Genomic DNA, 21,877 nt, shown 5'->3' with positions numbered 1-21,877 from the left:
ACCCCTTCTTAACCCAGTTTCCAAAAGCAGAACTCAATTCACCTGATTCATATTAGCCCGATTTAATGAATTGGAAGAAAGCATACGTCTTCATATGCACCTCAATTTGGCCCATTCACTTTTCACACTTCCTCCTTTTGTTTTTTATCTTTCACACTTTTGACTTTCTTTATTCATCCAAATAGCAAACTCATCACCACTCAACCTGACCAACTCGGCTATGTCCCCGTGCTGCAGTTCTCTGTCTTATCTAGATCATTTGCAATTGAATGGAATAGATCCCTTTTGGACAAAGTGGATTCACCTGCTGCTGCAGTGACCACAGGTGTGATAACATCTAGAATTGGCATCTGGTGCGATCTCTCCGCTTCCACTCCAAAGAAAGTTACCTGTTTATTCCTATCATGCATTGGTTTTTGGGGTTTTCTTTGAGTAATGATGATCTCTTTAGTAGTCTGTTGGCGCCCTCTCCTGGAGGAATAGTTTGCTTGCTCTTGGACATTCTAAAAGAGAGGTCATGATAGACATTGAGCTTCTGAGCTCAATTGGGGACAGTCATGGGTGATGAATGTTTGCAACCTACTGCGAAGCCTCATACCGCAATATAAGGAACGTCAAATACTAAGAAAGGGCGGCCTATGAAAGAATTACTACTTTCAATAAGTACACTTAAACGGCTAATTGGGAATAGAAAAACTGTAAAAAGCCCTCTGAGAAAGCCCCCCTCTAACCTTTGATAGTAAGCTTTTCTGTAGTCTGCCTGTTGATGTATTTTCCGTTTGAACTGTGCACAACATGAAGAGACGGAACACTGGCGGCTTGTCACAATGCCCCCCGATGACATCACAATAGCGCTGCTGCCTAGAAAACAAGCTGCGCAGAAGAAGTTGTTCTTTGGGTGGGAGGGTGGGCTAGTGGAAGGAGGGGGCAATCTCTTTTTTTCCCGGGTGGTAGGGGGATGACAGGAGAAGGGAAGCGGGTGGTGAGAAAGGTACAGAGGGCAGGGTTTGGGGGCTGGGAAGGAAAGGGAAAAGATTAGGGTTTGGGGATGATGAAAGGGCTTTCTACGGGTAAGGATGGCAAAGGGTGGCAGTGACGGAAAGTCAGGCAACCTGTCCTGTCCGTCTTTTTGTATCGTGAATTGGAAAGACTGCAAGGGGGAGGGGAGTTGCTTGCGCCCTAAAGGAGGAGTTATTCAGATTCATTGCAGTGGGCGGCGGCTGCAAAACGCACCATTCTTCTTGTTTTGGCTCTGCAAAGCAGCCTTTTCAAGGGTTGGCTTGAGTGACAAAATGTCTTGTGTAGGCGTGGGTTTGTCTCCCTCTCGCTCTCTCTCCCTAAGATGTGTCCGGCATAGGCCAGGGTGCCACTCGAGGCCCAAACCAATTCTGGTTATCGCTTCTCGGCCTTTTGGCTAAGATCAAGTGTAGTATCTGTTCTTATCAGTTTAATATCTGATACGTCCCCTATCTGGGGACCATATATTAAATGGATTTTTAGAACAGGGAGATGGAAAAAGAGCTTGCTCTGTCCACTCCACGCATTGACCTGGTATTGCAGTACCTCCAGGAACGGTGCACCCCTTCTTAACCCAGTTTCCAAAAGCAGAACTCAATTCACCTGATTCATATTAGCCCGATTTAATGAATTGGAAGAAAGCATACGTCTTCATATGCACCTCAATTTGGCCCATTCACTTTTCACACTTCCTCCTTTTGTTTTTTATCTTTCACACTTTTGACTTTCTTTATTCATCCAAATAGCAAACTCATCACCACTCAACCTGACCAACTCGGCTATGTCCCCGTGCTGCAGTTCTCTGTCTTATCTAGATCATTTGCAATTGAATGGAATAGATCCCTTTTGGACAAAGTGGATTCACCTGCTGCTGCAGTGACCACAGGTGTGATAACATCTAGAATTGGCATCTGGTGCGATCTCTCCGCTTCCACTCCAAAGAAAGTTACCTGTTTATTCCTATCATGCATTGGTTTTTGGGGTTTTCTTTGAGTAATGATGATCTCTTTAGTAGTCTGTTGGCGCCCTCTCCTGGAGGAATAGTTTGCTTGCTCTTGGACATTCTAAAAGAGAGGTCATGATAGACATTGAGCTTCTGAGCTCAATTGGGGACAGTCATGGGTGATGAATGTTTGCAACCTACTGCGAAGCCTCATACCGCAATATAAGGAACGTCAAATACTAAGAAAGGGCGGCCTATGAAAGAATTACTACTTTCAATAAGTACACTTAAACGGCTAATTGGGAATAGAAAAACTGTAAAAAGCCCTCTGAGAAAGCCCCCCTCTAACCTTTGATAGTAAGCTTTTCTGTAGTCTGCCTGTTGATGTATTTTCCGTTTGAACTGTGCACAACATGAAGAGACGGAACACTGGCGGCTTGTCACAATGCCCCCCGATGACATCACAATAGCGCTGCTGCCTAGAAAACAAGCTGCGCAGAAGAAGTTGTTCTTTGGGTGGGAGGGTGGGCTAGTGGAAGGAGGGGGCAATCTCTTTTTTTCCCGGGTGGTAGGGGGATGACAGGAGAAGGGAAGCGGGTGGTGAGAAAGGTACAGAGGGCAGGGTTTGGGGGCTGGGAAGGAAAGGGAAAAGATTAGGGTTTGGGGATGATGAAAGGGCTTTCTACGGGTAAGGATGGCAAAGGGTGGCAGTGACGGAAAGTCAGGCAACCTGTCCTGTCCGTCTTTTTGTATCGTGAATTGGAAAGACTGCAAGGGGGAGGGGAGTTGCTTGCGCCCTAAAGGAGGAGTTATTCAGATTCATTGCAGTGGGCGGCGGCTGCAAAACGCACCATTCTTCTTGTTTTGGCTCTGCAAAGCAGCCTTTTCAAGGGTTGGCTTGGGTGACAAAATGTCTTGTGTAGGCGTGGGTTTGTCTCCCTCTCGCTCTCTCTCCCTAAGATGTGTCCGGCATAGGCCAGGGTGCCACTCGAGGCCCAAACCAATTCTGGTTATCGCTTCTCGGCCTTTTGGCTAAGATCAAGTGTAGTATCTGTTCTTATCAGTTTAATATCTGATACGTCCCCTATCTGGGGACCATATATTAAATGGATTTTTAGAACAGGGAGATGGAAAAAGAGCTTGCTCTGTCCACTCCACGCATTGACCTGGTATTGCAGTACCTCCAGGAACGGTGCACCCCTTCTTAACCCAGTTTCCAAAAGCAGAACTCAATTCACCTGATTCATATTAGCCCGATTTAATGAATTGGAAGAAAGCATACGTCTTCATATGCACCTCAATTTGGCCCATTCACTTTTCACACTTCCTCCTTTTGTTTTTTATCTTTCACACTTTTGACTTTCTTTATTCATCCAAATAGCAAACTCATCACCACTCAACCTGACCAACTCGGCTATGTCCCCGTGCTGCAGTTCTCTGTCTTATCTAGATCATTTGCAATTGAATGGAATAGATCCCTTTTGGACAAAGTGGATTCACCTGCTGCTGCAGTGACCACAGGTGTGATAACATCTAGAATTGGCATCTGGTGCGATCTCTCCGCTTCCACTCCAAAGAAAGTTACCTGTTTATTCCTATCATGCATTGGTTTTTGGGGTTTTCTTTGAGTAATGATGATCTCTTTAGTAGTCTGTTGGCGCCCTCTCCTGGAGGAATAGTTTGCTTGCTCTTGGACATTCTAAAAGAGAGGTCATGATAGACATTGAGCTTCTGAGCTCAATTGGGGACAGTCATGGGTGATGAATGTTTGCAACCTACTGCGAAGCCTCATACCGCAATATAAGGAACGTCAAATACTAAGAAAGGGCGGCCTATGAAAGAATTACTACTTTCAATAAGTACACTTAAACGGCTAATTGGGAATAGAAAAACTGTAAAAAGCCCTCTGAGAAAGCCCCCCTCTAACCTTTGATAGTAAGCTTTTCTGTAGTCTGCCTGTTGATGTATTTTCCGTTTGAACTGTGCACAACATGAAGAGACGGAACACTGGCGGCTTGTCACAATGCCCCCCGATGACATCACAATAGCGCTGCTGCCTAGAAAACAAGCTGCGCAGAAGAAGTTGTTCTTTGGGTGGGAGGGTGGGCTAGTGGAAGGAGGGGGCAATCTCTTTTTTTCCCGGGTGGTAGGGGGATGACAGGAGAAGGGAAGCGGGTGGTGAGAAAGGTACAGAGGGCAGGGTTTGGGGGCTGGGAAGGAAAGGGAAAAGATTAGGGTTTGGGGATGATGAAAGGGCTTTCTACGGGTAAGGATGGCAAAGGGTGGCAGTGACGGAAAGTCAGGCAACCTGTCCTGTCCGTCTTTTTGTATCGTGAATTGGAAAGACTGCAAGGGGGAGGGGAGTTGCTTGCGCCCTAAAGGAGGAGTTATTCAGATTCATTGCAGTGGGCGGCGGCTGCAAAACGCACCATTCTTCTTGTTTTGGCTCTGCAAAGCAGCCTTTTCAAGGGTTGGCTTGGGTGACAAAATGTCTTGTGTAGGCGTGGGTTTGTCTCCCTCTCGCTCTCTCTCCCTAAGATGTGTCCGGCATAGGCCAGGGTGCCACTCGAGGCCCAAACCAATTCTGGTTATCGCTTCTCGGCCTTTTGGCTAAGATCAAGTGTAGTATCTGTTCTTATCAGTTTAATATCTGATACGTCCCCTATCTGGGGACCATATATTAAATGGATTTTTAGAACAGGGAGATGGAAAAAGAGCTTGCTCTGTCCACTCCACGCATTGACCTGGTATTGCAGTACCTCCAGGAACGGTGCACCCCTTCTTAACCCAGTTTCCAAAAGCAGAACTCAATTCACCTGATTCATATTAGCCCGATTTAATGAATTGGAAGAAAGCATACGTCTTCATATGCACCTCAATTTGGCCCATTCACTTTTCACACTTCCTCCTTTTGTTTTTTATCTTTCACACTTTTGACTTTCTTTATTCATCCAAATAGCAAACTCATCACCACTCAACCTGACCAACTCGGCTATGTCCCCGTGCTGCAGTTCTCTGTCTTATCTAGATCATTTGCAATTGAATGGAATAGATCCCTTTTGGACAAAGTGGATTCACCTGCTGCTGCAGTGACCACAGGTGTGATAACATCTAGAATTGGCATCTGGTGCGATCTCTCCGCTTCCACTCCAAAGAAAGTTACCTGTTTATTCCTATCATGCATTGGTTTTTGGGGTTTTCTTTGAGTAATGATGATCTCTTTAGTAGTCTGTTGGCGCCCTCTCCTGGAGGAATAGTTTGCTTGCTCTTGGACATTCTAAAAGAGAGGTCATGATAGACATTGAGCTTCTGAGCTCAATTGGGGACAGTCATGGGTGATGAATGTTTGCAACCTACTGCGAAGCCTCATACCGCAATATAAGGAACGTCAAATACTAAGAAAGGGCGGCCTATGAAAGAATTACTACTTTCAATAAGTACACTTAAACGGCTAATTGGGAATAGAAAAACTGTAAAAAGCCCTCTGAGAAAGCCCCCCTCTAACCTTTGATAGTAAGCTTTTCTGTAGTCTGCCTGTTGATGTATTTTCCGTTTGAACTGTGCACAACATGAAGAGACGGAACACTGGCGGCTTGTCACAATGCCCCCCGATGACATCACAATAGCGCTGCTGCCTAGAAAACAAGCTGCGCAGAAGAAGTTGTTCTTTGGGTGGGAGGGTGGGCTAGTGGAAGGAGGGGGCAATCTCTTTTTTTCCCGGGTGGTAGGGGGATGACAGGAGAAGGGAAGCGGGTGGTGAGAAAGGTACAGAGGGCAGGGTTTGGGGGCTGGGAAGGAAAGGGAAAAGATTAGGGTTTGGGGATGATGAAAGGGCTTTCTACGGGTAAGGATGGCAAAGGGTGGCAGTGACGGAAAGTCAGGCAACCTGTCCTGTCCGTCTTTTTGTATCGTGAATTGGAAAACTGCAAGGGGGAGGGGAGTTGCTTGCGCCCTAAAGGAGGAGTTATTCAGATTCATTGCAGTGGGCGGCGGCTGCAAAACGCACCATTCTTCTTGTTTTGGCTCTGCAAAGCAGCCTTTTCAAGGGTTGGCTTGGGTGACAAAATGTCTTGTGTAGGCGTGGGTTTGTCTCCCTCTCGCTCTCTCTCCCTAAGATGTGTCCGGCATAGGCCAGGGTGCCACTCGAGGCCCAAACCAATTCTGGTTATCGCTTCTCGGCCTTTTGGCTAAGATCAAGTGTAGTATCTGTTCTTATCAGTTTAATATCTGATACGTCCCCTATCTGGGGACCATATATTAAATGGATTTTTAGAACAGGGAGATGGAAAAAGAGCTTGCTCTGTCCACTCCACGCATTGACCTGGTATTGCAGTACCTCCAGGAACGGTGCACCCCTTCTTAACCCAGTTTCCAAAAGCAGAACTCAATTCACCTGATTCATATTAGCCCGATTTAATGAATTGGAAGAAAGCATACGTCTTCATATGCACCTCAATTTGGCCCATTCACTTTTCACACTTCCTCCTTTTGTTTTTTATCTTTCACACTTTTGACTTTCTTTATTCATCCAAATAGCAAACTCATCACCACTCAACCTGACCAACTCGGCTATGTCCCCGTGCTGCAGTTCTCTGTCTTATCTAGATCATTTGCAATTGAATGGAATAGATCCCTTTTGGACAAAGTGGATTCACCTGCTGCTGCAGTGACCACAGGTGTGATAACATCTAGAATTGGCATCTGGTGCGATCTCTCCGCTTCCACTCCAAAGAAAGTTACCTGTTTATTCCTATCATGCATTGGTTTTTGGGGTTTTCTTTGAGTAATGATGATCTCTTTAGTAGTCTGTTGGCGCCCTCTCCTGGAGGAATAGTTTGCTTGCTCTTGGACATTCTAAAAGAGAGGTCATGATAGACATTGAGCTTCTGAGCTCAATTGGGGACAGTCATGGGTGATGAATGTTTGCAACCTACTGCGAAGCCTCATACCGCAATATAAGGAACGTCAAATACTAAGAAAGGGCGGCCTATGAAAGAATTACTACTTTCAATAAGTACACTTAAACGGCTAATTGGGAATAGAAAAACTGTAAAAAGCCCTCTGAGAAAGCCCCCCTCTAACCTTTGATAGTAAGCTTTTCTGTAGTCTGCCTGTTGATGTATTTTCCGTTTGAACTGTGCACAACATGAAGAGACGGAACACTGGCGGCTTGTCACAATGCCCCCCGATGACATCACAATAGCGCTGCTGCCTAGAAAACAAGCTGCGCAGAAGAAGTTGTTCTTTGGGTGGGAGGGTGGGCTAGTGGAAGGAGGGGGCAATCTCTTTTTTTCCCGGGTGGTAGGGGGATGACAGGAGAAGGGAAGCGGGTGGTGAGAAAGGTACAGAGGGCAGGGTTTGGGGGCTGGGAAGGAAAGGGAAAAGATTAGGGTTTGGGGATGATGAAAGGGCTTTCTACGGGTAAGGATGGCAAAGGGTGGCACAGTGACGGAAAGTCAGGCAACCTGTCCTGTCCGTCTTTTTGTATCGTGAATTGGAAAGACTGCAAGGGGGAGGGGAGTTGCTTGCGCCCTAAAGGAGGAGTTATTCAGATTCATTGCAGTGGGCGGCGGCTGCAAAACGCACCATTCTTCTTGTTTTGGCTCTGCAAAGCAGCCTTTTCAAGGGTTGGCTTGGGTGACAAAATGTCTTGTGTAGGCGTGGGTTTGTCTCCCTCTCGCTCTCTCTCCCTAAGATGTGTCCGGCATAGGCCAGGGTGCCACTCGAGGCCCAAACCAATTCTGGTTATCGCTTCTCGGCCTTTTGGCTAAGATCAAGTGTAGTATCTGTTCTTATCAGTTTAATATCTGATACGTCCCCTATCTGGGGACCATATATTAAATGGATTTTTAGAACAGGGAGATGGAAAAAGAGCTTGCTCTGTCCACTCCACGCATTGACCTGGTATTGCAGTACCTCCAGGAACGGTGCACCCCTTCTTAACCCAGTTTCCAAAAGCAGAACTCAATTCACCTGATTCATATTAGCCCGATTTAATGAATTGGAAGAAAGCATACGTCTTCATATGCACCTCAATTTGGCCCATTCACTTTTCACACTTCCTCCTTTTGTTTTTTATCTTTCACACTTTTGACTTTCTTTATTCATCCAAATAGCAAACTCATCACCACTCAACCTGACCAACTCGGCTATGTCCCCGTGCTGCAGTTCTCTGTCTTATCTAGATCATTTGCAATTGAATGGAATAGATCCCTTTTGGACAAAGTGGATTCACCTGCTGCTGCAGTGACCACAGGTGTGATAACATCTAGAATTGGCATCTGGTGCGATCTCTCCGCTTCCACTCCAAAGAAAGTTACCTGTTTATTCCTATCATGCATTGGTTTTTGGGGTTTTCTTTGAGTAATGATGATCTCTTTAGTAGTCTGTTGGCGCCCTCTCCTGGAGGAATAGTTTGCTTGCTCTTGGACATTCTAAAAGAGAGGTCATGATAGACATTGAGCTTCTGAGCTCAATTGGGGACAGTCATGGGTGATGAATGTTTGCAACCTACTGCGAAGCCTCATACCGCAATATAAGGAACGTCAAATACTAAGAAAGGGCGGCCTATGAAAGAATTACTACTTTCAATAAGTACACTTAAACGGCTAATTGGGAATAGAAAAACTGTAAAAAGCCCTCTGAGAAAGCCCCCCTCTAACCTTTGATAGTAAGCTTTTCTGTAGTCTGCCTGTTGATGTATTTTCCGTTTGAACTGTGCACAACATGAAGAGACGGAACACTGGCGGCTTGTCACAATGCCCCCCGATGACATCACAATAGCGCTGCTGCCTAGAAAACAAGCTGCGCAGAAGAAGTTGTTCTTTGGGTGGGAGGGTGGGCTAGTGGAAGGAGGGGGCAATCTCTTTTTTTCCCGGGTGGTAGGGGGATGACAGGAGAAGGGAAGCGGGTGGTGAGAAAGGTACAGAGGGCAGGGTTTGGGGGCTGGGAAGGAAAGGGAAAAGATTAGGGTTTGGGGATGATGAAAGGGCTTTCTACGGGTAAGGATGGCAAAGGGTGGCAGTGACGGAAAGTCAGGCAACCTGTCCTGTCCGTCTTTTTGTATCGTGAATTGGAAAGACTGCAAGGGGGAGGGGAGTTGCTTGCGCCCTAAAGGAGGAGTTATTCAGATTCATTGCAGTGGGCGGCGGCTGCAAAACGCACCATTCTTCTTGTTTTGGCTCTGCAAAGCAGCCTTTTCAAGGGTTGGCTTGGGTGACAAAATGTCTTGTGTAGGCGTGGGTTTGTCTCCCTCTCGCTCTCTCTCCCTAAGATGTGTCCGGCATAGGCCAGGGTGCCACTCGAGGCCCAAACCAATTCTGGTTATCGCTTCTCGGCCTTTTGGCTAAGATCAAGTGTAGTATCTGTTCTTATCAGTTTAATATCTGATACGTCCCCTATCTGGGGACCATATATTAAATGGATTTTTAGAACAGGGAGATGGAAAAAGAGCTTGCTCTGTCCACTCCACGCATTGACCTGGTATTGCAGTACCTCCAGGAACGGTGCACCCCTTCTTAACCCAGTTTCCAAAAGCAGAACTCAATTCACCTGATTCATATTAGCCCGATTTAATGAATTGGAAGAAAGCATACGTCTTCATATGCACCTCAATTTGGCCCATTCACTTTTCACACTTCCTCCTTTTGTTTTTTATCTTTCACACTTTTGACTTTCTTTATTCATCCAAATAGCAAACTCATCACCACTCAACCTGACCAACTCGGCTATGTCCCCGTGCTGCAGTTCTCTGTCTTATCTAGATCATTTGCAATTGAATGGAATAGATCCCTTTTGGACAAAGTGGATTCACCTGCTGCTGCAGTGACCACAGGTGTGATAACATCTAGAATTGGCATCTGGTGCGATCTCTCCGCTTCCACTCCAAAGAAAGTTACCTGTTTATTCCTATCATGCATTGGTTTTTGGGGTTTTCTTTGAGTAATGATGATCTCTTTAGTAGTCTGTTGGCGCCCTCTCCTGGAGGAATAGTTTGCTTGCTCTTGGACATTCTAAAAGAGAGGTCATGATAGACATTGAGCTTCTGAGCTCAATTGGGGACAGTCATGGGTGATGAATGTTTGCAACCTACTGCGAAGCCTCATACCGCAATATAAGGAACGTCAAATACTAAGAAAGGGCGGCCTATGAAAGAATTACTACTTTCAATAAGTACACTTAAACGGCTAATTGGGAATAGAAAAACTGTAAAAAGCCCTCTGAGAAAGCCCCCCTCTAACCTTTGATAGTAAGCTTTTCTGTAGTCTGCCTGTTGATGTATTTTCCGTTTGAACTGTGCACAACATGAAGAGACGGAACACTGGCGGCTTGTCACAATGCCCCCCGATGACATCACAATAGCGCTGCTGCCTAGAAAACAAGCTGCGCAGAAGAAGTTGTTCTTTGGGTGGGAGGGTGGGCTAGTGGAAGGAGGGGGCAATCTCTTTTTTTCCCGGGTGGTAGGGGGATGACAGGAGAAGGGAAGCGGGTGGTGAGAAAGGTACAGAGGGCAGGGTTTGGGGGCTGGGAAGGAAAGGGAAAAGATTAGGGTTTGGGGATGATGAAAGGGCTTTCTACGGGTAAGGATGGCAAAGGGTGGCAGTGACGGAAAGTCAGGCAACCTGTCCTGTCCGTCTTTTTGTATCGTGAATTGGAAAGACTGCAAGGGGGAGGGGAGTTGCTTGCGCCCTAAAGGAGGAGTTATTCAGATTCATTGCAGTGGGCGGCGGCTGCAAAACGCACCATTCTTCTTGTTTTGGCTCTGCAAAGCAGCCTTTTCAAGGGTTGGCTTGGGTGACAAAATGTCTTGTGTAGGCGTGGGTTTGTCTCCCTCTCGCTCTCTCTCCCTAAGATGTGTCCGGCATAGGCCAGGGTGCCACTCGAGGCCCAAACCAATTCTGGTTATCGCTTCTCGGCCTTTTGGCTAAGATCAAGTGTAGTATCTGTTCTTATCAGTTTAATATCTGATACGTCCCCTATCTGGGGACCATATATTAAATGGATTTTTAGAACAGGGAGATGGAAAAAGAGCTTGCTCTGTCCACTCCACGCATTGACCTGGTATTGCAGTACCTCCAGGAACGGTGCACCCCTTCTTAACCCAGTTTCCAAAAGCAGAACTCAATTCACCTGATTCATATTAGCCCGATTTAATGAATTGGAAGAAAGCATACGTCTTCATATGCACCTCAATTTGGCCCATTCACTTTTCACACTTCCTCCTTTTGTTTTTTATCTTTCACACTTTTGACTTTCTTTATTCATCCAAATAGCAAACTCATCACCACTCAACCTGACCAACTCGGCTATGTCCCCGTGCTGCAGTTCTCTGTCTTATCTAGATCATTTGCAATTGAATGGAATAGATCCCTTTTGGACAAAGTGGATTCACCTGCTGCTGCAGTGACCACAGGTGTGATAACATCTAGAATTGGCATCTGGTGCGATCTCTCCGCTTCCACTCCAAAGAAAGTTACCTGTTTATTCCTATCATGCATTGGTTTTTGGGGTTTTCTTTGAGTAATGATGATCTCTTTAGTAGTCTGTTGGCGCCCTCTCCTGGAGGAATAGTTTGCTTGCTCTTGGACATTCTAAAAGAGAGGTCATGATAGACATTGAGCTTCTGAGCTCAATTGGGGACAGTCATGGGTGATGAATGTTTGCAACCTACTGCGAAGCCTCATACCGCAATATAAGGAACGTCAAATACTAAGAAAGGGCGGCCTATGAAAGAATTACTACTTTCAATAAGTACACTTAAACGGCTAATTGGGAATAGAAAAACTGTAAAAAGCCCTCTGAGAAAGCCCCCCTCTAACCTTTGATAGTAAGCTTTTCTGTAGTCTGCCTGTTGATGTATTTTCCGTTTGAACTGTGCACAACATGAAGAGACGGAACACTGGCGGCTTGTCACAATGCCCCCCGATGACATCACAATAGCGCTGCTGCCTAGAAAACAAGCTGCGCAGAAGAAGTTGTTCTTTGGGTGGGAGGGTGGGCTAGTGGAAGGAGGGGGCAATCTCTTTTTTTCCCGGGTGGTAGGGGGATGACAGGAGAAGGGAAGCGGGTGGTGAGAAAGGTACAGAGGGCAGGGTTTGGGGGCTGGGAAGGAAAGGGAAAAGATTAGGGTTTGGGGATGATGAAAGGGCTTTCTACGGGTAAGGATGGCAAAGGGTGGCAGTGACGGAAAGTCAGGCAACCTGTCCTGTCCGTCTTTTTGTATCGTGAATTGGAAAGACTGCAAGGGGGAGGGGAGTTGCTTGCGCCCTAAAGGAGGAGTTATTCAGATTCATTGCAGTGGGCGGCGGCTGCAAAACGCACCATTCTTCTTGTTTTGGCTCTGCAAAGCAGCCTTTTCAAGGGTTGGCTTGGGTGACAAAATGTCTTGTGTAGGCGTGGGTTTGTCTCCCTCTCGCTCTCTCTCCCTAAGATGTGTCCGGCATAGGCCAGGGTGCCACTCGAGGCCCAAACCAATTCTGGTTATCGCTTCTCGGCCTTTTGGCTAAGATCAAGTGTAGTATCTGTTCTTATCAGTTTAATATCTGATACGTCCCCTATCTGGGGACCATATATTAAATGGATTTTTAGAACAGGGAGATGGAAAAAGAGCTTGCTCTGTCCACTCCACGCATTGACCTGGTATTGCAGTACCTCCAGGAACGGTGCACCCCTTCTTAACCCAGTTTCCAAAAGCAGAACTCAATTCACCTGATTCATATTAGCCCGATTTAATGAATTGGAAGAAAGCATACGTCTTCATATGCACCTCAATTTGGCCCATTCACTTTTCACACTTCCTCCTTTTGTTTTTTATCTTTCACACTTTTGACTTTCTTTATTCATCCAAATAGCAAACTCATCACCACTCAACCTGACCAACTCGGCTATGTCCCCGTGCTGCAGTTCTCTGTCTTATCTAGATCATTTGCAATTGAATGGAATAGATCCCTTTTGGACAAAGTGGATTCACCTGCTGCTGCAGTGACCACAGGTGTGATAACATCTAGAATTGGCATCTGGTGCGATCTCTCCGCTTCCACTCCAAAGAAAGTTACCTGTTTATTCCTATCATGCATTGGTTTTTGGGGTTTTCTTTGAGTAATGATGATCTCTTTAGTAGTCTGTTGGCGCCCTCTCCTGGAGGAATAGTTTGCTTGCTCTTGGACATTCTAAAAGAGAGGTCATGATAGACATTGAGCTTCTGAGCTCAATTGGGGACAGTCATGGGTGATGAATGTTTGCAACCTACTGCGAAGCCTCATACCGCAATATAAGGAACGTCAAATACTAAGAAAGGGCGGCCTATGAAAGAATTACTACTTTCAATAAGTACACTTAAACGGCTAATTGGGAATAGAAAAACTGTAAAAAGCCCTCTGAGAAAGCCCCCCTCTAACCTTTGATAGTAAGCTTTTCTGTAGTCTGCCTGTTGATGTATTTTCCGTTTGAACTGTGCACAACATGAAGAGACGGAACACTGGCGGCTTGTCACAATGCCCCCCGATGACATCACAATAGCGCTGCTGCCTAGAAAACAAGCTGCGCAGAAGAAGTTGTTCTTTGGGTGGGAGGGTGGGCTAGTGGAAGGAGGGGGCAATCTCTTTTTTTCCCGGGTGGTAGGGGGATGACAGGAGAAGGGAAGCGGGTGGTGAGAAAGGTACAGAGGGCAGGGTTTGGGGGCTGGGAAGGAAAGGGAAAAGATTAGGGTTTGGGGATGATGAAAGGGCTTTCTACGGGTAAGGATGGCAAAGGGTGGCAGTGACGGAAAGTCAGGCAACCTGTCCTGTCCGTCTTTTTGTATCGTGAATTGGAAAGACTGCAAGGGGGAGGGGAGTTGCTTGCGCCCTAAAGGAGGAGTTATTCAGATTCATTGCAGTGGGCGGCGGCTGCAAAACGCACCATTCTTCTTGTTTTGGCTCTGCAAAGCAGCCTTTTCAAGGGTTGGCTTGGGTGACAAAATGTCTTGTGTAGGCGTGGGTTTGTCTCCCTCTCGCTCTCTCTCCCTAAGATGTGTCCGGCATAGGCCAGGGTGCCACTCGAGGCCCAAACCAATTCTGGTTATCGCTTCTCGGCCTTTTGGCTAAGATCAAGTGTAGTATCTGTTCTTATCAGTTTAATATCTGATACGTCCCCTATCTGGGGACCATATATTAAATGGATTTTTAGAACAGGGAGATGGAAAAAGAGCTTGCTCTGTCCACTCCACGCATTGACCTGGTATTGCAGTACCTCCAGGAACGGTGCACCCCTTCTTAACCCAGTTTCCAAAAGCAGAACTCAATTCACCTGATTCATATTAGCCCGATTTAATGAATTGGAAGAAAGCATACGTCTTCATATGCACCTCAATTTGGCCCATTCACTTTTCACACTTCCTCCTTTTGTTTTTTATCTTTCACACTTTTGACTTTCTTTATTCATCCAAATAGCAAACTCATCACCACTCAACCTGACCAACTCGGCTATGTCCCCGTGCTGCAGTTCTCTGTCTTATCTAGATCATTTGCAATTGAATGGAATAGATCCCTTTTGGACAAAGTGGATTCACCTGCTGCTGCAGTGACCACAGGTGTGATAACATCTAGAATTGGCATCTGGTGCGATCTCTCCGCTTCCACTCCAAAGAAAGTTACCTGTTTATTCCTATCATGCATTGGTTTTTGGGGTTTTCTTTGAGTAATGATGATCTCTTTAGTAGTCTGTTGGCGCCCTCTCCTGGAGGAATAGTTTGCTTGCTCTTGGACATTCTAAAAGAGAGGTCATGATAGACATTGAGCTTCTGAGCTCAATTGGGGACAGTCATGGGTGATGAATGTTTGCAACCTACTGCGAAGCCTCATACCGCAATATAAGGAACGTCAAATACTAAGAAAGGGCGGCCTATGAAAGAATTACTACTTTCAATAAGTACACTTAAACGGCTAATTGGGAATAGAAAAACTGTAAAAAGCCCTCTGAGAAAGCCCCCCTCTAACCTTTGATAGTAAGCTTTTCTGTAGTCTGCCTGTTGATGTATTTTCCGTTTGAACTGTGCACAACATGAAGAGACGGAACACTGGCGGCTTGTCACAATGCCCCCCGATGACATCACAATAGCGCTGCTGCCTAGAAAACAAGCTGCGCAGAAGAAGTTGTTCTTTGGGTGGGAGGGTGGGCTAGTGGAAGGAGGGGGCAATCTCTTTTTTTCCCGGGTGGTAGGGGGATGACAGGAGAAGGGAAGCGGGTGGTGAGAAAGGTACAGAGGGCAGGGTTTGGGGGCTGGGAAGGAAAGGGAAAAGATTAGGGTTTGGGGATGATGAAAGGGCTTTCTACGGGTAAGGATGGCAAAGGGTGGCAGTGACGGAAAGTCAGGCAACCTGTCCTGTCCGTCTTTTTGTATCGTGAATTGGAAAGACTGCAAGGGGGAGGGGAGTTGCTTGCGCCCTAAAGGAGGAGTTATTCAGATTCATTGCAGTGGGCGGCGGCTGCAAAACGCACCATTCTTCTTGTTTTGGCTCTGCAAAGCAGCCTTTTCAAGGGTTGGCTTGGGTGACAAAATGTCTTGTGTAGGCGTGGGTTTGTCTCCCTCTCGCTCTCTCTCCCTAAGATGTGTCCGGCATAGGCCAGGGTGCCACTCGAGGCCCAAACCAATTCTGGTTATCGCTTCTCGGCCTTTTGGCTAAGATCAAGTGTAGTATCTGTTCTTATCAGTTTAATATCTGATACGTCCCCTATCTGGGGACCATATATTAAATGGATTTTTAGAACAGGGAGATGGAAAAAGAGCTTGCTCTGTCCACTCCACGCATTGACCTGGTATTGCAGTACCTCCAGGAACGGTGCACCCCTTCTTAACCCAGTTTCCAAAAGCAGAACTCAATTCACCTGATTCATATTAGCCCGATTTAATGAATTGGAAGAAAGCATACGTCTTCATATGCACCTCAATTTGGCCCATTCACTTTTCACACTTCCTCCTTTTGTTTTTTATCTTTCACACTTTTGACTTTCTTTATTCATCCAAATAGCAAACTCATCACCACTCAACCTGACCAACTCGGCTATGTCCCCGTGCTGCAGTTCTCTGTCTTATCTAGATCATTTGCAATTGAATGGAATAGATCCCTTTTGGACAAAGTGGATTCACCTGCTGCTGCAGTGACCACAGGTGTGATAACATCTAGAATTGGCATCTGGTGCGATCTCTCCGCTTCCACTCCAAAGAAAGTTACCTGTTTATTCCTATCATGCATTGGTTTTTGGGGTTTTCTTTGAGTAATGATGATCTCTTTAGTAGTCTGTTGGCGCCCTCTCCTGGAGGAATAGTTTGCTTGCTCTTGGACATTCTAAAAGAGAGGTCATGATAGACATTGAGCTTCTGAGCTCAATTGGGGACAGTCATGGGTGATGAATGTTTGCAACCTACTGCGAAGCCTCATACCGCAATATAAGGAACGTCAAATACTAAGAAAGGGCGGCCTATGAAAGAATTACTACTTTCAATAAGTACACTTAAACGGCTAATTGGGAATAGAAAAACTGTAAAAAGCCCTCTGAGAAAGCCCCCCTCTAACCTTTGATAGTAAGCTTTTCTGTAGTCTGCCTGTTGATGTATTTTCCGTTTGAACTGTGCACAACATGAAGAGACGGAACACTGGCGGCTTGTCACAATGCCCCCCGATGACATCACAATAGCGCTGCTGCCTAGAAAACAAGCTGCGCAGAAGAAGTTGTTCTTTGGGTGGGAGGGTGGGCTAGTGGAAGGAGGGGGCAATCTCTTTTTTTCCCGGGTGGTAGGGGGATGACAGGAGAAGGGAAGCGGGTGGTGAGAAAGGTACAGAGGGCAGGGTTTGGGGGCTGGGAAGGAAAGGGAAAAGATTAGGGTTTGGGGATGATGAAAGGGCTTTCTACGGGTAAGGATGGCAAAGGGTGGCAGTGACGGAAAGTCAGGCAACCTGTCCTGTCCGTCTTTTTGTATCGTGAATTGGAAAGACTGCAAGGGGGAGGGGAGTTACTTGCGCCCTAAAGGAGGAGTTATTCAGATTCATTGCAGTGGGCGGCGGCTGCAAAACGCACCATTCTTCTTGTTTTGGCTCTGCAAAGCAGCCTTTTCAAGGGTTGGCTTGGGTGACAAAATGTCTTGTGTAGGCGTGGGTTTGTCTCCCTCTCGCTCTCTCTCCCTAAGATGTGTCCGGCATAGGCCAGGGTGCCACTCGAGGCCCAAACCAATTCTGGTTATCGCTTCTCGGCCTTTTGGCTAAGATCAAGTGTAGTATCTGTTCTTATCAGTTTAATATCTGATACGTCCCCTATCTGGGGACCATATATTAAATGGATTTTTAGAACAGGGAGATGGAAAAAGAGCTTGCTCTGTCCACTCCACGCATTGACCTGGTATTGCAGTACCTCCAGGAACGGTGCACCCCTTCTTAACCCAGTTTCCAAAAGCAGAACTCAATTCACCTGATTCATATTAGCCCGATTTAATGAATTGGAAGAAAGCATACGTCTTCATATGCACCTCAATTTGGCCCATTCACTTTTCACACTTCCTCCTTTTGTTTTTTATCTTTCACACTTTTGACTTTCTTTATTCATCCAAATAGCAAACTCATCACCACTCAACCTGACCAACTCGGCTATGTCCCCGTGCTGCAGTTCTCTGTCTTATCTAGATCATTTGCAATTGAATGGAATAGATCCCTTTTGGACAAAGTGGATTCACCTGCTGCTGCAGTGACCACAGGTGTGATAACATCTAGAATTGGCATCTGGTGCGATCTCTCCGCTTCCACTCCAAAGAAAGTTACCTGTTTATTCCTATCATGCATTGGTTTTTGGGGTTTTCTTTGAGTAATGATGATCTCTTTAGTAGTCTGTTGGCGCCCTCTCCTGGAGGAATAGTTTGCTTGCTCTTGGACATTCTAAAAGAGAGGTCATGATAGACATTGAGCTTCTGAGCTCAATTGGGGACAGTCATGGGTGATGAATGTTTGCAACCTACTGCGAAGCCTCATACCGCAATATAAGGAACGTCAAATACTAAGAAAGGGCGGCCTATGAAAGAATTACTACTTTCAATAAGTACACTTAAACGGCTAATTGGGAATAGAAAAACTGTAAAAAGCCCTCTGAGAAAGCCCCCCTCTAACCTTTGATAGTAAGCTTTTCTGTAGTCTGCCTGTTGATGTATTTTCCGTTTGAACTGTGCACAACATGAAGAGACGGAACACTGGCGGCTTGTCACAATGCCCCCCGATGACATCACAATAGCGCTGCTGCCTAGAAAACAAGCTGCGCAGAAGAAGTTGTTCTTTGGGTGGGAGGGTGGGCTAGTGGAAGGAGGGGGCAATCTCTTTTTTTCCCGGGTGGTAGGGGGATGACAGGAGAAGGGAAGCGGGTGGTGAGAAAGGTACAGAGGGCAGGGTTTGGGGGCTGGGAAGGAAAGGGAAAAGATTAGGGTTTGGGGATGATGAAAGGGCTTTCTACGGGTAAGGATGGCAAAGGGTGGCAGTGACGGAAAGTCAGGCAACCTGTCCTGTCCGTCTTTTTGTATCGTGAATTGGAAAGACTGCAAGGGGGAGGGGAGTTGCTTGCGCCCTAAAGGAGGAGTTATTCAGATTCATTGCAGTGGGCGGCGGCTGCAAAACGCACCATTCTTCTTGTTTTGGCTCTGCAAAGCAGCCTTTTCAAGGGTTGGCTTGGGTGACAAAATGTCTTGTGTAGGCGTGGGTTTGTCTCCCTCTCGCTCTCTCTCCCTAAGATGTGTCCGGCATAGGCCAGGGTGCCACTCGAGGCCCAAACCAATTCTGGTTATCGCTTCTCGGCCTTTTGGCTAAGATCAAGTGTAGTATCTGTTCTTATCAGTTTAATATCTGATACGTCCCCTATCTGGGGACCATATATTAAATGGATTTTTAGAACAGGGAGATGGAAAAAGAGCTTGCTCTGTCCACTCCACGCATTGACCTGGTATTGCAGTACCTCCAGGAACGGTGCACCCCTTCTTAACCCAGTTTCCAAAAGCAGAACTCAATTCACCTGATTCATATTAGCCCGATTTAATGAATTGGAAGAAAGCATACGTCTTCATATGCACCTCAATTTGGCCCATTCACTTTTCACACTTCCTCCTTTTGTTTTTTATCTTTCACACTTTTGACTTTCTTTATTCATCCAAATAGCAAACTCATCACCACTCAACCTGACCAACTCGGCTATGTCCCCGTGCTGCAGTTCTCTGTCTTATCTAGATCATTTGCAATTGAATGGAATAGATCCCTTTTGGACAAAGTGGATTCACCTGCTGCTGCAGTGACCACAGGTGTGATAACATCTAGAATTGGCATCTGGTGCGATCTCTCCGCTTCCACTCCAAAGAAAGTTACCTGTTTATTCCTATCATGCATTGGTTTTTGGGGTTTTCTTTGAGTAATGATGATCTCTTTAGTAGTCTGTTGGCGCCCTCTCCTGGAGGAATAGTTTGCTTGCTCTTGGACATTCTAAAAGAGAGGTCATGATAGACATTGAGCTTCTGAGCTCAATTGGGGACAGTCATGGGTGATGAATGTTTGCAACCTACTGCGAAGCCTCATACCGCAATATAAGGAACGTCAAATACTAAGAAAGGGCGGCCTATGAAAGAATTACTACTTTCAATAAGTACACTTAAACGGCTAATTGGGAATAGAAAAACTGTAAAAAGCCCTCTGAGAAAGCCCCCCTCTAACCTTTGATAGTAAGCTTTTCTGTAGTCTGCCTGTTGATGTATTTTCCGTTTGAACTGTGCACAACATGAAGAGACGGAACACTGGCGGCTTGTCACAATGCCCCCCGATGACATCACAATAGCGCTGCTGCCTAGAAAACAAGCTGCGCAGAAGAAGTTGTTCTTTGGGTGGGAGGGTGGGCTAGTGGAAGGAGGGGGCAATCTCTTTTTTTCCCGGGTGGTAGGGGGATGACAGGAGAAGGGAAGCGGGTGGTGAGAAAGGTACAGAGGGCAGGGTTTGGGGGCTGGGAAGGAAAGGGAAAAGATTAGGGTTTGGGGATGATGAAAGGGCTTTCTACGGGTAAGGATGGCAAAGGGTGGCAGTGACGGAAAGTCAGGCAACCTGTCCTGTCCGTCTTTTTGTATCGTGAATTGGAAAGACTGCAAGGGGGAGGGGAGTTGCTTGCGCCCTAAAGGAGGAGTTATTCAGATTCATTGCAGTGGGCGGCGGCTGCAAAACGCACCATTCTTCTTGTTTTGGCTCTGCAAAGCAGCCTTTTCAAGGGTTGGCTTGGGTGACAAAATGTCTTGTGTAGGCGTGGGTTTGTCTCCCTCTCGCTCTCTCTCCCTAAGATGTGTCCGGCATAGGCCAGGGTGCCACTCGAGGCCCAAACCAATTCTGGTTATCGCTTCTCGGCCTTTTGGCTAAGATCAAGTGTAGTATCTGTTCTTATCAGTTTAATATCTGATACGTCCCCTATCTGGGGACCATATATTAAATGGATTTTTAGAACAGGGAGATGGAAAAAGAGCTTGCTCTGTCCACTCCACGCATTGACCTGGTATTGCAGTACCTCCAGGAACGGTGCACCCCTTCTTAACCCAGTTTCCAAAAGCAGAACTCAATTCACCTGATTCATATTAGCCCGATTTAATGAATTGGAAGAAAGCATACGTCTTCATATGCACCTCAATTTGGCCCATTCACTTTTCACACTTCCTCCTTTTGTTTTTTATCTTTCACACTTTTGACTTTCTTTATTCATCCAAATAGCAAACTCATCACCACTCAACCTGACCAACTCGGCTATGTCCCCGTGCTGCAGTTCTCTGTCTTATCTAGATCATTTGCAATTGAATGGAATAGATCCCTTTTGGACAAAGTGGATTCACCTGCTGCTGCAGTGACCACAGGTGTGATAACATCTAGAATTGGCATCTGGTGCGATCTCTCCGCTTCCACTCCAAAGAAAGTTACCTGTTTATTCCTATCATGCATTGGTTTTTGGGGTTTTCTTTGAGTAATGATGATCTCTTTAGTAGTCTGTTGGCGCCCTCTCCTGGAGGAATAGTTTGCTTGCTCTTGGACATTCTAAAAGAGAGGTCATGATAGACATTGAGCTTCTGAGCTCAATTGGGGACAGTCATGGGTGATGAATGTTTGCAACCTACTGCGAAGCCTCATACCGCAATATAAGGAACGTCAAATACTAAGAAAGGGCGGCCTATGAAAGAATTACTACTTTCAATAAGTACACTTAAACGGCTAATTGGGAATAGAAAAACTGTAAAAAGCCCTCTGAGAAAGCCCCCCTCTAACCTTTGATAGTAAGCTTTTCTGTAGTCTGCCTGTTGATGTATTTTCCGTTTGAACTGTGCACAACATGAAGAGACGGAACACTGGCGGCTTGTCACAATGCCCCCCGATGACATCACAATAGCGCTGCTGCCTAGAAAACAAGCTGCGCAGAAGAAGTTGTTCTTTGGGTGGGAGGGTGGGCTAGTGGAAGGAGGGGGCAATCTCTTTTTTTCCCGGGTGGTAGGGGGATGACAGGAGAAGGGAAGCGGGTGGTGAGAAAGGTACAGAGGGCAGGGTTTGGGGGCTGGGAAGGAAAGGGAAAAGATTAGGGTTTGGGGATGATGAAAGGGCTTTCTACGGGTAAGGATGGCAAAGGGTGGCAGTGACGGAAAGTCAGGCAACCTGTCCTGTCCGTCTTTTTGTATCGTGAATTGGAAAGACTGCAAGGGGGAGGGGAGTTGCTTGCGCCCTAAAGGAGGAGTTATTCAGATTCATTGCAGTGGGCGGCGGCTGCAAAACGCACCATTCTTCTTGTTTTGGCTCTGCAAAGCAGCCTTTTCAAGGGTTGGCTTGGGTGACAAAATGTCTTGTGTAGGCGTGGGTTTGTCTCCCTCTCGCTCTCTCTCCCTAAGATGTGTCCGGCATAGGCCAG

General features: G+C 46.3%; 13 non-coding genes across 13 annotated transcripts; all 13 read left to right on the top strand.

The window, feature by feature from the left end:
- The first annotated feature begins 1,394 nt into the window (after window positions 1-1,394).
- On the top strand, window positions 1,395-1,585 carry LOC142287298 (U2 spliceosomal RNA). The gene has a single exon (XR_012748289.1). It is a non-coding gene; the product is annotated as a U2 spliceosomal RNA (small nuclear RNA).
- A 1,387-nt stretch (window positions 1,586-2,972) lies between these two features.
- Window positions 2,973-3,163, top strand: LOC142287296 (U2 spliceosomal RNA). Its single transcript, XR_012748287.1, has one exon. It is a non-coding gene; the product is annotated as a U2 spliceosomal RNA (small nuclear RNA).
- Window positions 3,164-4,550: 1,387 nt separating this feature from the next.
- On the top strand, window positions 4,551-4,741 carry LOC142287295 (U2 spliceosomal RNA). The gene has a single exon (XR_012748286.1). It is a non-coding gene; the product is annotated as a U2 spliceosomal RNA (small nuclear RNA).
- Window positions 4,742-6,127: 1,386 nt separating this feature from the next.
- Window positions 6,128-6,318, top strand: LOC142287294 (U2 spliceosomal RNA). Its single transcript, XR_012748285.1, has one exon. It is a non-coding gene; the product is annotated as a U2 spliceosomal RNA (small nuclear RNA).
- A 1,389-nt stretch (window positions 6,319-7,707) lies between these two features.
- On the top strand, window positions 7,708-7,898 carry LOC142287293 (U2 spliceosomal RNA). The gene has a single exon (XR_012748284.1). It is a non-coding gene; the product is annotated as a U2 spliceosomal RNA (small nuclear RNA).
- A 1,387-nt stretch (window positions 7,899-9,285) lies between these two features.
- On the top strand, window positions 9,286-9,476 carry LOC142287292 (U2 spliceosomal RNA). Its single transcript, XR_012748283.1, has one exon. It is a non-coding gene; the product is annotated as a U2 spliceosomal RNA (small nuclear RNA).
- A 1,387-nt stretch (window positions 9,477-10,863) lies between these two features.
- On the top strand, window positions 10,864-11,054 carry LOC142287291 (U2 spliceosomal RNA). The gene has a single exon (XR_012748282.1). It is a non-coding gene; the product is annotated as a U2 spliceosomal RNA (small nuclear RNA).
- A 1,387-nt stretch (window positions 11,055-12,441) lies between these two features.
- Window positions 12,442-12,632, top strand: LOC142287290 (U2 spliceosomal RNA). Its single transcript, XR_012748281.1, has one exon. It is a non-coding gene; the product is annotated as a U2 spliceosomal RNA (small nuclear RNA).
- A 1,387-nt stretch (window positions 12,633-14,019) lies between these two features.
- Window positions 14,020-14,210, top strand: LOC142287289 (U2 spliceosomal RNA). The gene has a single exon (XR_012748280.1). It is a non-coding gene; the product is annotated as a U2 spliceosomal RNA (small nuclear RNA).
- A 1,387-nt stretch (window positions 14,211-15,597) lies between these two features.
- Window positions 15,598-15,788, top strand: LOC142287288 (U2 spliceosomal RNA). Its single transcript, XR_012748279.1, has one exon. It is a non-coding gene; the product is annotated as a U2 spliceosomal RNA (small nuclear RNA).
- Window positions 15,789-17,175: 1,387 nt separating this feature from the next.
- On the top strand, window positions 17,176-17,366 carry LOC142287287 (U2 spliceosomal RNA). Its single transcript, XR_012748278.1, has one exon. It is a non-coding gene; the product is annotated as a U2 spliceosomal RNA (small nuclear RNA).
- Window positions 17,367-18,753: 1,387 nt separating this feature from the next.
- Window positions 18,754-18,944, top strand: LOC142287284 (U2 spliceosomal RNA). The gene has a single exon (XR_012748276.1). It is a non-coding gene; the product is annotated as a U2 spliceosomal RNA (small nuclear RNA).
- Window positions 18,945-20,331: 1,387 nt separating this feature from the next.
- LOC142287283 (U2 spliceosomal RNA) lies at window positions 20,332-20,522 on the top strand. The gene has a single exon (XR_012748275.1). It is a non-coding gene; the product is annotated as a U2 spliceosomal RNA (small nuclear RNA).
- The last annotated feature ends 1,355 nt before the right edge of the window (window positions 20,523-21,877 follow it).

The sequence above is a fragment of the Anomaloglossus baeobatrachus genome, unplaced genomic scaffold, assembly GCF_048569485.1.
Source record: "Anomaloglossus baeobatrachus isolate aAnoBae1 unplaced genomic scaffold, aAnoBae1.hap1 Scaffold_720, whole genome shotgun sequence".
NCBI lineage: Eukaryota > Metazoa > Chordata > Amphibia > Anura > Aromobatidae > Anomaloglossus > Anomaloglossus baeobatrachus.
The sequence above is the reverse complement of the archived record's forward strand: the minus strand, read 5'-3'. Positions and strand labels throughout refer to the sequence as shown.